The sequence below is a fragment of the Schistocerca serialis genome, chromosome 1, assembly GCF_023864345.2.
Source record: "Schistocerca serialis cubense isolate TAMUIC-IGC-003099 chromosome 1, iqSchSeri2.2, whole genome shotgun sequence".
Lineage (NCBI taxonomy): Eukaryota > Metazoa > Arthropoda > Insecta > Orthoptera > Acrididae > Schistocerca > Schistocerca serialis.
The window spans coordinates 1,122,925,363-1,122,938,794 of NC_064638.1; the positions used below are offsets into that span (position 1 = coordinate 1,122,925,363).

Below are 13,432 nucleotides of genomic sequence, written 5' to 3' on the forward strand. Positions count from 1 at the left end.
ACACACACTCATCTTCATCTCCCCCTCTCCCTATATCCTTCATTTTTTTAAATTTTATATTCCATTATAATATGGAAAAATCATGTATCATAACCGCTTGATAGAACAAAACTGTGATTCCAAAGATTGCAATTCCTTCTGAGCACCAGTAATGTCTTCTCATGAAAGAAGGAAATACCGATTGTTCTGGAAACTGTTTTATGTGTGGGAGCAAATATATGCTTGTAATGTTCTCAAGTAGGACATCATTAATTCAAATTTTTTACTGCCATAGTGGGAAGTGATACAGCAATAGTAAGACATTAAAATACAATGAAGATCAAAAGTATGCAAATAGCTGTAGGTTATTTACAGAGTTTATACAAAATGTGGAAGACAGAAGGGAAATAAATCTGGAAGGCTTAAAGACAAATCCAATGTGGAAACAATATACACAAAACGAGGACAGACAATAATTCACCTGCAATGTGTGGCACTCCCGCAAACTTCAACATCTAACAAATGCATAGCTGCACTGATTTTCAGCTTTATTATGTCCACTGAACAAACACCATTGCACATTCAAACAGGGAGCAAAATGCTCACCTCTGCAACTGCTCTGTGTGCAGATCTGTGTGGTGCACACTACACATTGTTAACTAGCATGCAAGTGGTCATCTACCCCCAAGATGAAGACAGATGACCACTTTATTACAAATATTTTCCATACTTCGAGTGTTAAATGGTGGTTTTCAAATAACCACAATAATTTCTGTGCCTTGTCCTGCTGTGAAGTGCCACAGGCAGAGTTTCATGTAGGACAATGACTTCTGTAGTCCATATCATGGAGAATATTGTGGACGCTATGGGTATTCAATTAGCTGCTATGTGAATTGTCTGCTTTTACTGCAACCTGTGATAGTTGACAATGTCCCTTTAAAAAACACAACATCAGCCACTCCAGCTACTTCTTTACTCAAACTGAGACACTCAATGTACACTGTCGACACGTACGTCTATAAGGTCTGATAACATCCCAGCTATGTGATATGACTCACCACTACATTTCGCATGGCAATAACAATACTTTCTCTTCAACAGAGAACGTATGTGTAATTCAACGGCTCAATTATGTACTTCATAAGAGGAGCAGTTAATCATGAGATGACCATTGTTAATTACCACAAAATAAGTAAGTGCTGTCCAGTATTCTGCATGTTAAGCTGTCAACGACAATGAAAACACACTGGCAAAGATTGGTAATGCACAGTACCTAACCAAAGTACACTCTCCAGCACAACAGCTGACAGCTTTAAAAGTTACTTCACTGCGAAGGCAATTCTGACCCCCCCCCCCCCCCCCTCCCCTCCCAAAGCACTGCAGTACTACACATATGAAAACTTGCTCTGTAACATGTGCTCATTTAGCCTACTTCAATTTAAAATAATTTGTGTAACTCAAATTTACTTCCTTTTCATTGTGTCCAACATGTACGCTTTCTGTCTCCTCTTCATCTCCTTATCTCTTACCCTCAAGACTTATTCTCACCATTCCTAGCTGCTTCTTCCTTTGTGTTAGTCTTATCTTCTGCCCCTTACAGTTAAGAAATAATGTGTTCTTCACTTGTACTGTTGAGTAATAATTATTGTATAATACTTCCTAATTAATTTACATTTTTAATCATACACAGGATTTATCTCATACCGTAAGTAAAATGCTTGTTCTTCCAATTTTTATAAAATGAGGACTGTTACATACATCTGTCAGAAAAGGTTTTGTCCAACTTTCAGTTTCACAAATCCTTTTGGGGGTGTTGAAACGTAACAGCCCATTGAGGCCTATTTAAAATGAACATTTCCCAGTCTAATTCAGGATCGCAAATGTAAACAAAATATGTAACTCATCTAGAAAAACTTATAACTGAGAAAATAACTGTTTAATTTATTTCAGTTCAAAGTGTAGAAGCTCTGTAAATGAAGGGAATAATTCCCATGACTGGAGTCTCCAGTAATTAATAAAATATATACATGTATTATTGTAATTTCTTATTTGAGAGTTTATTCTCAAAAGAAATAACAGACATGTAATAATACCGTAGTGTTCTTACTGTTCTGAGCAGACATACATTTATATATATATTTTGATATGAATATAATAGAGGGAAACATTCCACGTGGGAAAAATATATCTAAAAACAAAGATGATGCAACTTACCAAACGAAAGCATTGGTATGTCGATAGACACACAAACGAACACAAACACACACATTTTGTGTTTGTTTGTGTGTCTATCGACAAGTTACATCATCTTTGTTTTTATATACGAGGGCGGTTCAGAAAGTAACCTCCGATTGGTCACAGTGCGGGTTGTGGGGGGAGTAGCGACGCCATCTGTGCGTTCACGCACTCAACAGGTCAGTCGGCATCAAGCCGTGGTCGAGTGAACGTCGTACCTGCGCTAGTTTAGTTTTTGTGGCAGTTTGAAATGTGTGCTGCAATAGAAAACCCCGCCAAATGTGAAGTGCGTGCTGTCATAAGGTTTTTTACAGCCAAAGGATATTCTGCAGCAGCTATTCATCGTGAGCTTTGTGCCGTGTACGGACCAAGAGTTATGAGTGAAGGAGTTGTCCGTGAATGGGTACGTTTATTTAAAAGTGGACGAGAAAACGTTCATGATGAAGAGAGGAATGGTAGACCATCATTGGTGACTGACGAACTCGTTCAGACAGTTGATGCAAAAGTTCGTGAAAATCGACGTTTCTCAATGTCGGAGTTGTCTACTGGTTTTCCACAGATTTCTAAGACTCTCTTGTACGAGATAGTGACAGCAAGATTGGGTTACCATAAGTTCTGTGCACGATGGGTGCTCAAAATTCTTACCGACCACCAAAAAACTCAAAGAATGGCCTCTGCATTACACTTTCTGTCACGTTATGAGGACGAAGGAGAACCATTGTTAAACAGAATCGTGACCGGTGACAAAACCTGGATTAAGTACGTGAACCCTGAGACAAAAGAACAATCAAAGATGTGGGCACATTCAAATTCGCCTACCAAACCAAGAAAAGCCTCGCAAGATTTTTCTGCCAGAAAACTGATGGCAACGGTGTTTTGGGATGCCAAAGGGGTGTTGTTGGTTGAATTCATGGAACGTGGTATGACCATTAATCAAGACGTGTACTGTGAAACAATAAAAAAGTTACGACGGGCTATACAGAACAAACGCCGTGGTATGCTGACTTCCGGTATCGTTTTTTTGCACGATAACGCCCGTCCTCACTCTGCTCGCAGAACAACGGCACTTCTTGAGTCCTTCAAGTGGGACGTTATCAACCATCCACCTTACAGCCCAGACCTGGCGCCAAGTGATTATCATCTCTTCATGCATTTGAAGAAATGGCTCGGGTCACAGCGGTTTGATGATGACGAAGAGCTCAAAGATGCGGTCACAGGCTGGCTCCAGGCACAAGCGGGTGATTTTTATGCAGAAGGAATTTCAAAGCTTGTGAAGAGATAAGATAAGTGCCTCAATCGCTATGGAGACTATGTAGAAAAATAGTGCAAAGATGTAGTTGTAAGATGTATATATTAAAATATTTTTATTTAACTTGGTGTATTTTTTTAAATCAATCGGAGGTTACTTTCTGAACGGCCCTCGTATATATATTATTTTACCAAACGAGAAAGCACTGGTATGTTGATAGACACAATAAAAAACACAAACACACACACAAATATTCAAGCTTTCGCAACCCCTGGTTGCTTCATCAGGAAAGAGGGAAGGAGAGGGAAAGATGAAAGGATGTGGGTTTTATGTGAGAGGGTAAGGAGTCATTCCAATCCCGGGAGCGGAAAGACTTACCTTAGGGGGGAAAAAAGGACAGGTATACAATCGCTCGCTCGCCCGCCCACACCCACACACACGCCCACACACACACAGACACAGGCAGACATATATGTCTACCTGTGTCTGTATATGTGCAGATGGATGTGTGTGTGCCAGTGTATACCTGTCCTTTTTTCCCCCTAAGGTAAGTCTTTCCGCTCCCAGGATTGGAACGACTCCTTACCCTCTCCCTTAAAACCAACATCTTTTCCTCTTTCCCACTCCTTCCCTCTTTCCTGATGAAGCAACCAGAGGTTGCAAAAGCTTGAATGTGTGTGTGTGTGTGTGTGTGTGTGTGTGTGTGTGTGTGTGTGTTATTGTGTCTATCAACATACCAGCGCTTTCTCGTTTGGTAAGTAAAAGCATCTTTGGTTTTTTATTTTTCCCACGTGGAATGTTTCCCTCTATTATATTCATATATACGTATTTTCATTTTTGTATGAATTTTAATTGTTAATTAATCAAATGTTCATCTTAAACAATGCCGAGGATTGTGTGGGGTTGTTAAGAAAGTATAAAGGGTGGCTGCCATGTTGGCAGAGTGAGTCAGCCTGGTTTTAGTTTTTGAGCAGCGAGCATGTAGCTGCTCTTTTTGTATTGTCAGTATTGTTTGCCTTTGTAGTAATGCTTTAACTATGTTTTGAAAGTATAATAAATGTATTTAAAATAACATAATGCAAGATGATTTTTAATTTAAACTTTTCTGAAGTTGGAATTTTACGGTAACTGTCTCCAGGACTTATGCTGCGACATATTGCCTGATACGATGAGTAAAACAACCCCTCAGAATGTTATAAAAGGAACATGTCAAAGATCTCAGAAATTTTTGTTTGTTGAAAATACTTTTCTTGAAAGTAGTCTCCCTTATGTATGCAAAGCTCTTCAGCTGTATTTGACTGCACCACTTACTTCTGCTATGGCAGAAATATCATATTTAAATTGAAATTAATAAGCATATCTTCAAAACTATGTTCGAAGTACTTTAGCAGTACTAAGAAATGTTCGAGAACTGGAAAAATATGTTTGCTTGAACTGAAGGCATTCTTTGTTCTATGAGGAACACATCAACTGGTGAGTTTATTTCACTATTACCCTGAATTACGGTATGTGAATGTTTCATGTTTTCATATCAAACAATGGAAACTCCAGGTTGGAATATCAACAATGTAGGACAAGACAGATTGCTACTTACCATAAAGATGGCACGTTAAGTTACAGACAGGTACATTTAGAAGACTCTTACAAGTAAGCTTTTGACCACAGCCTTTGTCAGAAAAAGCAGCTTTCACAGGTAGCCCAATCCGAGACAAGACTGGAATAGGAAGTGCTGGGTGGACGGATTGGGTAGGTCTTGTACCTGGGTTTTCCACAGGGATCTGATCCTTGTGGCACGTGGTTGGGACTGGGAGTGGCATAGTGATGGACTAGGATGTTGTGGAGGTTGGGTAGGCAATGGACAACCACTTTAGAACAGTTGGGAATGATTTCTGGTAGGATGTCTCTCATTTCAGGGCATGATGATAGATAATCAAAGCCATGGAGAAGGATGTGATTCAGTTGTTTCAGTCCAGGGGAGTATTGGATGAAATAGGGGGTGCTCCTTTGTGACTGGTTCATGGTGATGGTGGGAGGATTTGAGGTGTGGGAAATGGTACAGGAGATCTGTTTGTGGACTGGAGGAGGAGGAGGAGGAGGAGGAGGAGGAGATTAGTGTTTAATGTTCTGTTAACAATTAGGTCATTAGAGGCAAAGCACAAGCTCAGATTAGGAAAGGATTGGGAGGAAAACCAGCCCTGCCCTTTCAAAGGAACCATCCCGACATTTGCCTGAAGCAATTTAGGGAAATCACAGGAAACCTAAACCAGGATGGTCGGTTGCAGGTTTGAACCGTTGTCATCCCGAATGCGAGCCCAGTGTGCTAACAACTGTGCCACCTTGCTTGCTGTTTGTCTGTGGACTAGGTCTGGGGAATAGTGCCTGTCTGTGTATGCCTTGGTGAGACCCTCACCATGACTGGGCAAGGGAGTTCTTGGCACTGCAGGTACTCCATCCCCATGTGGGCAGGTTGTATGGGAGTGATTTTTTTGGTGTGAAAGGGATGGCAGCTATCAAAATACCGATGCTACTGATGGTTTTAATGTGGACAGAGGTGTGGATGGAACCATCAGAGGAAGAGGTCAACATCTGGGAAGGTGGCATGCTGGGTTGACAAGGACCATGTGAAGCAGATGGGAGAAATAGTGTTATGGTTGTGAAGGAATGAAGATGGGTGTCTTGGCCATGAGTTCAAATCATGAAGACATCACAATGAACATGAACAAGACTGGGTGTATGGCATTTTGGGAGTCTAGGGAAGTCTCCTGTAGATGGTCCATAAACAGTTCGGCATTGGAGGGTGCCATGTGGATGCCCATGGCTGTGCCGAATATTTGTTTGTGTGTTTTCCATCAAAGGAAAAGTAGTTGTGGGTTAGGATAAAGTTAGTTAGGTGTATGAGGAATGAGATAGTGAGTTTGGATTCTGAAGAATGTTGGTAAAGGTAATATTCAATTGTAGTAAGAATATGGGCATAAGGGATGGAGTATGGGGAGGTGGTGTCAACAGTGGTAGGTAGGAATCCAGGAGATAAAGGGGTGGGGATGGTGGAGAATCTGTGAAGGAAGTGCTTGGTATCTTTGATGTGGAGGCTAGATTACAGGCAATAGGTTAGATGTATTAGTCAATGGGGACCGAAATTCTTTCAGTGGGGGCACAATAACCAGCCACAATGGGGGCCAGGGTTGTTGGGGTTTGTGGATTTTGGAGAGCCTGTAGAAGGTGGATCTGCCGGGTATCATACAGGTGAGGAGGGAAACGGATTCAGGGAAGAGGTTCTGGGAAACGCCTAAGACTTTTAGCGGGGACTGGAGGTTGTGTTGGACTTCTGGGGTGGGATCATTCTGGCAGAGCTCATAGCAGGAGGAATCAGATAATCGGCATAGGCCTTCTGCCAGGTAGTCACTGTGATTCATAACAATAGTGGTGGCACCGTTGTCAGCATGACAGGATGACTACAGCATGACAGGATGACTTCGTCAGAATTTTGAATATAAATCTCTCAGTGTCAGAATTTGTTTTCAGTTTGTGTATAGTTATTCTTTCTTCTGTGGAAAGACTAGTGAGGCCAAGTTGGAGGTGAGGAATTCCTGGAAGTTGAACAGCGGGTGGTTAGGAGGGAGGGACAGAGGGAGGGACAGAGGGAGGATCATGGTTGGATGGTGGTATAAACTGGGAGAGGCAGGCTCCGGTGTTTGATTTAGGGTGGCTCTGGTTGGAGGGATTTGCAGCAAAGAAGTGTTTACTTTGCAGGCATCAGAAGAAGGAGAGTAGGTCTCTGACAAGTCCAGCTTGGTTAAATTTGGATGTAGGCCTAAAGGTGATGCCTTTGCATAGGACAAACTTCCGTGGAGGCTGGGTTTTGGTGGAAAGGACTGTTTCGGCTTTGAATTTGGTAGAGTACTGGTAGAGAGTTTTGGGGGATGTAGCAAGTTTAAAAGTCAGCTAGGCAGGACTTAGCTGCTACATGGGGTGCACATGGAGGAACACTGTAGGTACGATAAGGGTTGGATAGTGGTGCCCTGAGGCGGCAACAGGATGCCAGCAGGTTGGATAACTTATGGAGGTGGTGCCTGGAATGCTACTCCATATGCTGGAAAGCAAGGGATTAAATTTCAGAGATGTAATGTATGTAGCAGAGATTGCACAGTAGCAGTATCTTGCAGAGGGAGGAGAGGTGGTTCTGGGATACCTATGCCATGGAGATGTGTTTTTGCAGTACAAGGTTTGTGAGGGCCAGTGACTGGCAGAATCTGAAAAGATGAAGGTCACTATGAAATGAGGGGTGGGACCCAGTGAAAGGAATTTTTATGGTTAAGGCATTGGGGGTGGGAATTCCAAGCTTTAGGCAGAATTTAAAAAATAGGATGTGGGATTGGGTTTTAACCAGGGAAAGGGATACTTTCTGAACTGGTGTAGAAAGAAGGAGCAGGGGTCCACTGCAGCAAGGTTGGCGTAACGGAAATGGGAATGATGTACAAATGGGCAAAATAAGATGTTGATGGTTGTCAGAGGAGCTGGATAAGAGAAAAGATGCTTAAAAATACCTAAAGACACACAAAAACATGCACAGATACGCCAAAACACACCCAGATACGTAAAAATACATACAAATAATGTAAAAACACGTAAAATGTATGAAACCATGTGAAACCACATAAAAATACCTTAAAAATATACAGAAATGTGGGTGCAAAGGAACAGATGAGGTATGGAACTGTGTGTGTTGTAATAAGAGAAAAGAGGGGGAAGGGAGTGGGTTTGGTTGAGGATCACAAGTTCGTATGGCATGGGCAGCTGTGAACTACTTGAGAATGAGGGATGAAGTGGGATCAATAGGAATAAATGTAATTATCGGGGGGAAGAAACTGGGATCTTCAGATGCAGCATCAACAATCCGTACGTCCATGAAGTCGTGTATTGTGCGCGAACTATTGTTGATGGAGTGTGGCTCGGGCTTTGATCACCTTATCATCATGCCCTGAAATCCTACAGAAGATCTTTCCCACCCCTCCTAACGTGGTGTTCCATCGCCTACAACATCCTAGTCCATTCTTATGCCACTCCCAATCCAAACCACTTGCCACAAGGGTCATATCCCTGTGGAAGAATCAAGTACAAGACCTAACCTGTCCATCCACCCAGTTCTTCCTATTCCAGTCCTGTCACAGGACTATCATACCCCATCAGAAGCTACGCGACATATGAAAGAAGCCATGTCATATATCAACTCTGCTGCAATCACTGCACAGCTTTTTATACTGGTATGACCACAAACCAGCTGTCCACCTGGATGAACAGCCACTGCCAAACTGTGGCCATTAGCAAAATAAACCACCCTGCGGCACAACATGAGCTGAAAATAAAATGCCTTATTTGAATGGCTGCTTCACTCCAAGCCATTTGGATCTTCACCTCCACTACCAACTTTTCTGAAATGCACAGATGGGAGTTACCCTTACGACACATTTTCCATGCCTGTAATTACCCTGGCCTCAACCTACAGTAACTTACTGTAGTAATCTTCTTGAACTGGACTTCTGTCTTATCACTGCTTAACATTCCAATGTACTGCACAGACACGAACTGATTGTTTCAGAAGAACTGACAGGCACACAGCACTTTGGATATAATTCATAGAATTTACAGAATCTAATTTCTGATTCATTGTGGTCTCGGTGCGTGATAAATGATTCTTAAGGCTGCTAAGTAAGAGTTGTTCCTGCTTCTTCATCTTCTGTCCTTCAATTCTAACACAAACATGAACACGAACTTTGATCCCAAGACACATCCTGCTATATTCATCATTTTATTTGGTCTGAAATCTTTTTTCCTTATTTTCTTCTGGGCAGTGTAAAAATTTCTCTTTCTTTCTTTCTCCTAACTTTCTGTCAATCTTCACCATATTTACTGGGACATTAAATGTGGATGCTGTTTTTCGCACTATACAGCTTCTTGGTTCTAGCGTCACAATCCATAGCTGTTCATTTAAATTTGATACACGCAACATCTAGTTGTTCCAACATATAGTCAAAATCAAGGCAGCTTTAGCATACATGGCTTGTTCTTGATTGCATCACTTCATCCAGATCAGGGGTACTCAACCTTCTTAGGCTTAAGATCTACTACATGCAGTTTAGTCCATTTAGAGGTCTACTGATTTAAAAATTTGGAATTGTTTAAGCATGAAACAACATTGTAGCCAAAATTAATCATTTTAATTATATAAAAACATTAAGGCAATTCTCTCTCCATCAACAGTTGTAAACTTAATACTCAATTTTCAAGACATTACCCATGTGAAAAAATTACAATATACAGCATCATAAATGGTTAAAAAAGTTTCGTGAGACTCTAGGCTTTGCATATCATTGCCAAGTTTATTATAATCTGGTAGATAATTTGTCAGAACCAACCTTACGTAGTCTGAAAGATGAGGATCAGTTAGTTTATTTCTGCACTTCGATTTCACAATGTTCATTATTAAACCAAAAATGATTAAACATATGATGACACTTTCACAATGTTAGGGTAGGTCTTCACACTCACTAATTTCCAAAAGTTATCTTCATTGTATTTCACTTTGTGGAAATGTCATTTTGAAATCCAATGATTTTCTGTTCAAGTTCAGTCCTAGTACTCACTAGCACTCATTTTACTTTAAATATATTCAACATCCAGCTTTTGGAAAAGTTGAGCTATGAATGCTAGAACAGAACTGCCTTCAAAACTGAAAATCAGTTTTGAAACTCTCTCTCCTTTGCAGCTTCTTGATCCAGTGATGTTTGTTGACATTTCTGACTATTTGAGGACAGTGTTTCACATTTAATATCTGTAACTGTGCTATCCCCCCCATGAACCATGGACCTTGCCGTTGGTGGGGAGGCTTGCGTGCCTCAGCGATACAGATAGCCGTACCGTAGGTGCAACCACAACGGAGGGGTATCTGTTGAGAGGCCAGACAAACGTGTGGTTCCTGAAGAGGGGCAGCAACCTTTTCAGCAGTTGCAAGGGCAACAGTCTGGATGATTGACTGATCTGGCCTTGTAACAATAACCAAAACGGCCTTGCTGTGCTGGTACTGCGAACGGCTGAAAGCAAGGGGAAACTACAGCCGTAATTTTTCCCGAGGGCATGCAGCTTTCCTGTATGATTACATGATGATGGCGTCCTCTTGGGTAAAATATTCCGGAGGTAAAATAGTCCCCCATTCGGATCTCCGGGCGGGGACTACTCAACAGGATGTCGTTATCAGGAGAAAGAAAACTGGCGTTCTACGGATCAGAGCGTGGAATGTCAGATCCCTTAATCGGGCAGGTAGGTTAGAAAATTTAAAAAGGGAAATGGATAGGTTGAAGTTAGATATAGTGGGAATTAGTGAAGTTCGGTGGCAGGAGGAACAAGACTTCTGGTCAGGTGACTACAGGGTTATAAACACAAAATCAAATAGGGGTAATGCAGGAGTAGGTTTAATAATGAATAGGAAAATAGGAATGCGGGTAAGCTACTACAAACAGCATAGTGAACGCATTATTGTGGCCAAGATAGATACGAAGCCCACACCTACTACAGTAGTACAAGTTTATATGCCAACTAGCTCTGCAGATGATGAAGAAATTGAAGAAATGTATGATGAAATAAAAGAAATTATTCAAATTGTGAAGGGAGACGAAAATTTAATAGTCATGGGTGACTGGAATTCGAGTGTAGGAAAAGGGAGAGAAGGAAACATAGTAGGTGAATATGGATTGGGGGACAGAAATGAAAGAGGAAGCCGCCTGGTAGAATTTTGCACAGAGCACAACATAATCATAACTAACACTTGGTTTAAGAATCATGAAAGAAGGTTGTATACATGGAAGAACCCTGGAGATACTAAAAGGTATCAGATAGATTATATAATGGTAAGACAGAGATTTAGGAACCAGGTTTTAAATTGTAAGACATTTCCAGGGGCAGATGTGGACTCTGACCACAATCTATTGGTTATGACCTGTAGATTAAAACTGAAGAAACTGCAAAAAGGTGGGAATTTAAGGAGATGGGACCTGGATAAACTAAAAGAACCAGAGGTTGTACAGAGATTCAGGGAGAGCATAAGGGAGCAATTGACAGGAATGGGGGAAATAAATACAGTAGAAGAAGAATGGGTAGCTTTGAGGGATGAAGTAGTGAAGGCAGCAGAGGATCAAGTAGGTAAAAAGACGAGGGCTAGTAGAAATCCTTGGGTAACAGAAGAAATATTGAATTTAATTGATGAAAGGAGAAAATATAAAAATGCAGTAAGTGAAACAGGCAAAAAGGAATACAAACGTCTCAAAAATGAGATCGACAGGAAGTGCAAAATGGCTAAGCAGGGATGGCTAGAGGACAAATGTAAGGATGTAGAGGCCTATCTCACTAGGGGTAAGATAGATACCGCCTACAGGAAAATTAGAGAGACCTTTGGAGATAAGAGAACGACTTGTATGAATATCAAGAGCTCAGATGGAAACCCAGTTCTAAGCAAAGAAGGGAAAGCAGAAAGGTGGAAGGAGTATATAGAGGGTCTATACAAGGGCGATGTACTTGAGGACAATATTATGGAAATGGAAGAGGATGTAGATGAAGATGAAATGGGAGATACGATACTGCGTGAAGAATTTGACAGAGCACTAAAAGACCTGAGTCGAAACAAGGCCCCCGGAGTAGACAATATTCCATTGGAACTACTGACGGCCGTGGGAGAGCCAGTCCTGACAAAACTCTACCATCTGGTGAGCAAGATGTACGAAACAGGCGAAATACCCTCAGATTTCAAGAAGAATATAATAATTCCAATCCCAAAGAAAGCAGCTGTTGACAGATGTGAAAATTACCGAACAATCAGTTTAATAAGTCATAGCTGCAAAATACTAACACGAATTCTTTACAGACGAATGGAAAAACTAGTAGAAGTCAACCTCGGGGAAGATCAGTTTGGATTCCGTAGAAACACTGGAACACGTGAGGCAATACTGACCTTACGACTTATCTTAGAAGAAAGATTAAGCAAAGGCAAACCTACGTTTCTAGCATTTGTAGACTTAGAGAAAGCTTTTGACAATGTTGACTGGAATACTCTCTTTCAAATTCTAAAGGTGGCAGGGGTAAAATACAGGGAGCGAAAGACTATTTACAATTTGTACAGAAACCAGATGGCAGTTATAAGAGTCGAGGGACATGAAAGGGAAGCAGTGGTTGGGAAGGGAGTGACACAGGGTTGTAGCCTCTCCCCGATGTTGTTCAATCTGTATATTGAGCAAGCAGTAAAGGAAACAAAAGAAAAATTCGGAGTAGGTATTAAAATTCATGGAGAAGAAATAAAAACTTTGAGGTTCGCCGATGACATTGTAATTCTGTCAGAGACAGCAAAGGACTTGGAAGAGCAGTTGAATGGAATGGACAGTGTCTTGAAAGGAGGATATAAGATGAACATCAACAAAAGCAAAACAAGGATAATGGAATGTAGTCTAATTAAGTCGGGTGATGCTGAGGGAATTAGATTAGGAAATGAGGCACTTAAAGTAGTAAAGGAGTTTTGCTATTTAAGGAGCAAAATAACTGATGATGGTCGAAGTAGAGAGGATATAAAATGTAGGCTGGCAATGGCAAGGAAAGCGTTTCTGAAGAAGAGAAATTTGTTAACATCCAGTATTGATTTAAGTGTCAGGAAGTCATTTCTGAAAGTATTCGTATGGAGTGTAGCCATGTATGGAAGTGAAACATGGACGATAAATAGTTTGGACAAGAAGAGAATAGAAGCTTTTGAAATGTGGTGCTACAGAAGAATGCTGATGATTAGATGGGTAGATCACATAACTAATGAGGAAGTATTGAATAGGATTGGGGAGAAGAGAAGTTTGTGGCACAACTTGACCAGAAGAAGGGATCGATTGGTAGGACATGTTCTGAGGCATCAAGGGATCACCAATTTAGTATTGGAGGGCAGCG

At 41.1% G+C, this 13,432-nt stretch overlaps 1 protein-coding gene across 3 annotated transcripts in view; it reads right to left on the bottom strand.

The window, feature by feature from the left end:
- Positions 1-13,432, bottom strand: part of LOC126416780 (importin subunit alpha-7) — a 58,010-nt gene that overhangs the window by 40,697 nt on the left and 3,881 nt on the right. The window lies entirely within an intron of this gene.